This window comes from Arachis stenosperma, chromosome 6, assembly GCF_014773155.1.
Source record: "Arachis stenosperma cultivar V10309 chromosome 6, arast.V10309.gnm1.PFL2, whole genome shotgun sequence".
NCBI lineage: Eukaryota > Viridiplantae > Streptophyta > Magnoliopsida > Fabales > Fabaceae > Arachis > Arachis stenosperma.
In genome coordinates this window covers 63,553,151-63,560,488 of record NC_080382.1, presented here as the reverse complement: position 1 = coordinate 63,560,488, position 7,338 = coordinate 63,553,151, and the positions used below count along the sequence as shown (strand labels likewise).

Sequence of the window (7,338 nt, the reverse complement as noted above, 5' to 3'; positions counted from 1 at the left end):
TTGAAAAGTTACCTCTACCAAGTTATGTCAAGGCAATTAGAAGCTTTTTGGGACATGCTGGCTTCTACAGAAGGTTTATCAAAGATTTTTCAAAGATAGACAAGCCCTTAAGCAATCTCCTAATGTCTGATACACCATTTATTTTTTATGAGAAATGCATGCTAGCATTTGAAAACTTGAAAAAGAGGTTATCCTCAGCTCCTATCATCACCCCTCCTGATTGGAATTTACCATTTGAACTGATGTGTGATGCATCTGATTTCGCAGTTGCGGCAGTGTTAGGACAGAGAAAAGAAAGTTTGATGCATGTGGTACACTATGCCAGCAAGGTCCTTAATGATACTCAAAAGAATTATACCACTACAGAAAAGGAGTTACTGGCAATAGTTTTTGCATTTGACAAATTTAGATCATATCTTATTGGCTCTAAAGTTATTGTTTTCACTAATCACGCAGCACTCAAATATCTATTTACCAAACAAGAGTCAAAACCATGACTAATCAGATGGATCTTATTGTTGTAGGAGTTCAACATTGAAATTAGAGACAAAAAGGGTGTGGAGAACAAAGTAGCAGACCATCTATCCAGAATCCCTTGTGAGAAGGATGATGCCCATGATACAAGCGTAAATGAATTCTTCCCAGATGAGCAGCTAATGATGATTCATAAAGCACCATGGTTTGCGGATATTACAAATTTTAAAGCAGCCGGTGACTTACTCCCTGGAATCAACAAATATCAAAGAAGGAAACTCATCAATGATGCCAAGTATTTCATTTGGGATGAACCCTATCTCTTTAAGAAATGCTCAGATGGAATACTTAAGAGGTACATCTCAGAGGAAGAAGGATGAAGGGTCCTGTGGAGTTGCCATAGTGCTAGTTATGTAGGTCACTTTAGAGGAGAAAGAACTGCCACAAAGGTGCTGTAATGTAGGTTCTTCTGGTCCACTATCTTCAAAGATGCTAAGGAATTGGTGAGAAGCTGCAACGAATGCCAAAGGGCTAGCAACCTGCCCAAGAGAAATGAAATGCCACAGCAATACATTCTAGAACTTGAACTATTTGATGTATGGGGAATCGATTTCATGGGACCATTCCCACCCTCATATTCAAACAGGTTTATCTTGGTGGCAGTAGACTATGTATCTAAGTGGGTGGAGGTAGTGGCGACCCCAACTAATGACAACAAGGTAGTCATAAACTTTCTTCGAAGGAATATCTTCACCAGGTTTGGAGTCCCACGAGCCTTCATCAGTGATGGAGGGAGCCATTTCTGCAATAGACCATTGGAAGCCCTACTCCTGCAATATGGGGTGAAGCATAAGGTTGCCACACCTTATCATCCCTAAACAAGTGGGCAAACAGAGATATCTAACCGAAAGTTGAAAAGGATTTTGGAAAAGACTGTGGGGATATCAAGAAAGGACTGGGCAAAGAAGCTAGATGATGCTCTTTGGGCATATAGGACAGCCTTCAAAACACCAATTGGGATGTCCCCATATCAACTGGTGTATGGTAAGGCTTGTCACTTGCCGTTAGAGCTGGAGCACAAGGCCTCCTGGGCCCTTAAAACACCGAACCTAGATAGCACTACTGCTGGTGAAAAAAGGGTTCCGCAGCTTCAAGAATTGGAATAATTTAGATCTCAAGCCTATGAAAATACCAAAATCTATAAGGAAAAAGCAAAAAGGAGACATGATCTCAATTTGGTATCCAGAAGTTTCGAAGAAGGGAAACATGTGCTTCTCTACAACTCTAGACTAAAACTCTTTCCTGCGCAACTCAAATCAAGATGGTCGGGACCCTTCCTAGTCACAAAAGTCTCACCTTATGGACACATAGAAATAATGGAAGAAGGCTCAAAGAGAAGATTCACTGTGAATGGACAAAGACTCAAACACTACTTGGGCAGCATGGGGGAGAACCCCAAAGAGAAGTACAACCTCAACTAAGGAAAGAATCGTCGAGCTAGCGACGCTAAAAAAGCGCTTTGTTGGGAGGCAACCCAACCTGAGGTAATTCTCTTTTCATAAGTCTTTCAATAAAAATTTCAAGTTGGATTATCTATAGTGTGAGGAACTAAGTTTGGTGTTACACACCAAAAACAATTCAAGGGTGAATATAGGGCTCTAAGTTTGGTGTTCCACCACAACTCAAGCTGAAGAGTGCATTGCAACCCTTACTGATGAAGCATCCCTCTAGCAATTAGAGAACCTACTTGACAGAGGCTTAGCCTCTAAGATATAGATTATATTTTTTTAGCTCATAGTTGTTTCTTAATAAAAAGCACACAAGGTTCTTACATGCATCCAATTTGTCAAGTAAGCAAAGATGTATGCATGCTAACCCTCTTCCAAGTGCTTGGAGAACAAGCAACTTTCAATAGTGTTGTAGGAATTCAATCAATCTCAGGGAATGAGCATACCCCAGCATCCGAGGAAACAGACAGGGATGCAAATATTAGGACAAGAATACCAAGGAAGATATTATAAGGTTGTTTCAACCCATCTCGAACTGCAGAACTCTAAGTGAAAAATGATTGAATAGAACCTGCATCTTTTACTTGTTCCTCTTTATTCACATTTAAGTGTGCTAGCTGAATGTCTTAAGTGTTCACTTTCACCTTTCTTTGTATGCTTGTTGATGAGCGGATAATTTATACGCTTTTTGGCATTGTTTTTAGGTAGTTTTTAGTAAGTTCAAGCTACTTTTAGGGATGTTTTCATTAGTTTTTATGTTAAATTCACATTTCTGGACTTTACTATGAGTTTATGTGTTTTTCTATGATTTCAGGTAATTTCTGGCTGAAATTGAGGGACTTGAGCAAAACTCTGATGAGGAGGCTAACAAAGGACTGCTGATGCTGTTGGAATCTAACCTCCCTGCACTCGAAATGGATTTTCTGGAGCTACAAAACTCCAAATGGTGCGCTCGCAATGGCGTTGGAAAGTAGACATCTAGAGCTTTCCAGCAATATATAATAGTCTATACTTTATTCGGAAATTGATAACGTAAATTGGTGTTGAACGCCAATTACATGCTGTTGTCTGGAGTCAAACGCCAGAAACACGTCACGACCCGGAGTTGAACGCCCAAAACACGTTATAACTCGGCGTTCAACTCCAATAAAAGCCTTAGCTCGTAGATAGATCAAGCTCAGCCCAAACATACACCAAGTGGGCCCCGAAAGTGGATTTATGCATCAATTACTTACTCATGTAAACCCTAGTAGCTAGTCTAGTATATATAGGACATTTAACTATTGTATTAGACATCTTTTGACCATTCGGTCTTTTGATCACGTTTTGGGGGCTGGCCATTCGGCCATGCCTGAACCTTTCACTTATGTATTTTCAATGGTGGAGTTTCTACACACCATAGATTAAGGGTGTGGAGCTCTGCTGTACCCTCAAGTTTCAATACAATTACTATTATTCTCTATTCAATTCTCTTTTATTCTTATTCCAAGATATACGTTGCACTTCAACTTGATGAATGTGATGATCTGTGACACTCATCATCATTCTCACCTATGAACGCGCGTGACTGACGACCACTTCCGTTCTACTTTAGGCCGGGCGCATATCTCTTAGATTCCCCAATAGAATCTTCGTGGTATAAGCTAGATAGATGGCGGTATTCATGGGGATCCGGAAAGTCTAACCTTGTCTGTGGTATTCCGAGTAGGATTCCGAGAATCTAAAAAGTCTAACCTTGTCTGTGGTATTCCGAGTAGGATTCCGGGAATCTGAAAAGTCTAACCTTGTCTGTGGTATTCCGAGTAGGATTCTGGTATTGAATGACTGTGATGAGCTTCAAACTCCTGAAGGCTGGGCGTTAGTGACGGACGCAAAAGAATCAAGGGATTCTATTCCAACCTGATTGAGAACCGACAGATGATTAGCCGTGCTGTGACAGAGCATAGGACCATTTTCACTGAGAGGATGGGATGTAGCCATTTACAACGATGATGCCCTGCATACAACTTGCCATGGAAAGGAGTAAGAAGGATTGGATGAATGTGATAAGAAAGTAGAGATTCGAGAGGAGCACAGCATCTCCATATGCCTTTCTGAAATTCCCACCATGGAATTATATGAGTAACTATTTACTATGTTATTTTCTGTTTATTATTTATTTTTGAACTTCTCATAAACCATTTAATCTGCCTAACTGAGATTTACAAGGTGACTATAGCTTGCTTCATACCAACAATCTCTGTGGGATCGACCCTTACTCACGTAAGGTATTACTTGGATGACCCAGTACACTTGCTGGTTAAGTTGAACAGAGTTGTGATCACACGTGCCATCACCAGGGATTATTAAGATCCCAATTCATCAGACCATGATCTCTTTGGGGTATTTTTGATAGAGCCATTAAATAAATCTCATGCAAATACAAAGAGAATGAATCACAATTTCGTCCACCAAGCTTTTGGCGTCGTTGCCGGGGATTGTTCGAGTATGGACAACTGAAGGTTCATCTTGTTGCTCAGATTAGGTAATTTTCTTTTCAAAAAAGTTTTCAAAAATCTTTCAAAAATATTTTTTTATTTATTTCGTTTTTCTAAAGATCATTTTCAAAAAAAAAATAAAAGAAAATAGAAAAAAATCATAAAATCATAAAAAAACCAAAAATATTTTGAGTTTCTTGTTTGAGTATTGAGTCAATTTTTAAGTTTGGTGTCAATTGCATGCTTTAAAAAAATTTTCTTGCATTATTTTCGAAAATTCCATGCATTCATAGTGTTCTTCATGATCTTCAAGTTGTTCTTGACAAGTCTTCTTATTTGATCTTGATGATTTCTTGTTTTGAGTTGTTTGTTGTTTTTCATATGCATTTTTCGTTTGTTAGAGTCCATGCATTAAAGATTTCTAAGTTTGGTGTCTTGTATGTTTTCTTTGCATTAAAAATTTTTCAAAAATATGTTCTTGATGTTCATCATGATCTTCAAAGTGTTCTTGGTGTTTATCTTGACATTCATAGTGTTCTTGAATGCATAATGTGTTTTGATACAAAATTTTCATGTTTTGGGTCATTTTTATGTTTTTCTCTCTCATCATCATAAATTCAAAAATCAAAAAAATATCTTTTCCTTTTTTCTCTCCAAATTTTCGAAATTTTGGGTTGACTTGGTCAAAAATTTTTAAAATTAGTTATTTCTTACAAGTCAAGTCAAAATTTTAATTTTAAAAATCTTATCTTTTTAAAATCTTTTTCAAAAATCATATCTTTTTCATTTTATTATTTTCGAAAAATTCCAAAAATCTTTTTCAAAATCTTTTCAAAATCTTTTTCTTATCTTTACATCATATTTTCGAAAATTAGCTAACAAGAAATGTGATTGATTCAAAAAAATTTTGAAGATTGTTACTTTTTTGTTAAGAAAGGTTCAATCTTTAAAATCTAGAATCCTATCTTTTTAAGTTTCTTGTTAGTTAAGTAATTAATTTTAATTTTAAAATTAAAATCTTTTTCAACCATATCTTTTTATCTTATCTATTTATCTTATCTTTTTTTTAAAATCTTATCTTTTTCAAAAGTTGATTTCAAAATATCTTATCTAACTCCTTATCTTCTTATCTTTTCAAATTTGATTTTAATATCTTTTTCAAGTAACTAATTAACTTTTTGTTTGTTTCTTATCTTTTTCAAAACCACCTAACTACTCTTTCCTCTCTAATTTTCGAAAATATCTCACCCCTTTTTCAAAAATTCTTTTTAATTAACTAATTGTTTCATGTTTTAATTTTAATTCTATCTTATCTTTTATTTTCGAAAACTACTAACCCTTTTTAAAAATTATTTTCGAATTCTCTTCCTCTTCTCTTCTTCTATTTAATTAATTATTTACTAACACTCCTCTTCACGTCTCTCCATCTAAATATCCGAACCCACTCTTCTTCATTCTTCTCCCCTCTCTTCTTCTACTAACATAAAGGAATCTCTATACTGTGACATAGAGGATTCCTCTTTCTTTTCTTGTTTTCTTCTTTTTCATATGAGCAGGAACAAGGAAAAAGACACTCTTGTTGAAGCTGATCCAGAACCTGAAAGGACTCTGAAGAGGAAACTAAGAGAAGCTAAATTACAACAATCTAGAAGCAACCTTTCAGAAATTTTCGAACAAGAGAAGGAGATGGTAGCCGAACCCAATAATAATAATGCAAGGAGGATGCTTGGTGATTTTACTAAGCCCACATCCAAATTTGATGGAAGAAGCATCTCCATTCCTGCCATAGGAAAAAACAACTTTGAGCTGAAACCTTAGCAAGTTGCTTTAATGCAACAGAACTGCAAGTTTTATGGACTTCCATCTAAAGATCCTTACCAGTTTTTAACTGAGTTCTTGCAGATTTGTGAGACTGTTAAGACGAATGGAGTTGATCCTGAAGTCTACAGGCTCATGCTTTTCCCTTTTGCTGTAAGAGACAGAGCTAGAATATGGTTGAATTCACAACCTAAGGATAGCCTGGACTCCTGGGATAAGCTGGTCACTGCTTTCTTGGATAAATTCTTTCCTCCTCAAAAGTTGAGCAAGCTCAGAGTAGATGTTCAAATCTTCAAACAAAAAGATGGTGAATCCCTCTATGAAGCTTGGGAAAGATACAAGCAGCTGACCAAAAGGTGTCCATCTGACATGTTTTCAGAATGGACCATATTAGATATATTCTATTATGGTCTATCTGAATTTTCGAAAATGTCATTGGACCATTCTGCAGCTGGATCGATTCACCTAAAGGAAACACCTGCAGAAGCTCAAGAGCTTATTGACATGGTTGCAAATAACCAATTCATGTACACTTCTGAGAGGAATTCCATTAATAATGGGACGCCTCAAAGGAAGGGAGTTCTTGAAATTGATGCTCTGAATGCCATATTGGCTCAGAACAAAGTGTTGACTCAGCAAGTCAACATGATCTCTCAAAGTCTGAATGGATGGCAAAATGCATCCAATAGTACTAAAGAGGCAGCTTCTGAAGAAGCTTATGATCCTGAGAACCCTGCAATGGTAGAGGTTAATTACATGGGTGTACCTTATAGAAACGCCTATAATTCATCATGGAGAAATCATTCAAATTTCTCATGGAAGGATCAACAAAAGCCTCAACAAGGCTTTAACAATGGTGGACGCAATAGGCTGAGCAATAGCAAGCCTTTTCCATCATCTTCTCAGCAACAGACAGAGAATTCTGAACAAAGCACTTCTAATTTAGCAAATTTAGTCTCTGATCTGTCAAAGGCCACTTTAAGTTTCATGAGTGAAACAAGGTCCTCCATTAGAAATTTGGAGGCACAAGTGGGCCAGCTGAGTAAGAAAGTCATTGAAAT

General features: G+C 36.9%; 1 non-coding gene across 1 annotated transcript; it reads right to left on the bottom strand.

The window, feature by feature from the left end:
• Window positions 1-6,544: 6,544 nt before the first annotated feature.
• LOC130937128 (small nucleolar RNA R71) lies at window positions 6,545-6,648 on the bottom strand. Its single transcript, XR_009068360.1, has one exon. It is a non-coding gene; the product is annotated as a small nucleolar RNA R71 (small nucleolar RNA).
• Window positions 6,649-7,338: the final 690 nt, after the last annotated feature.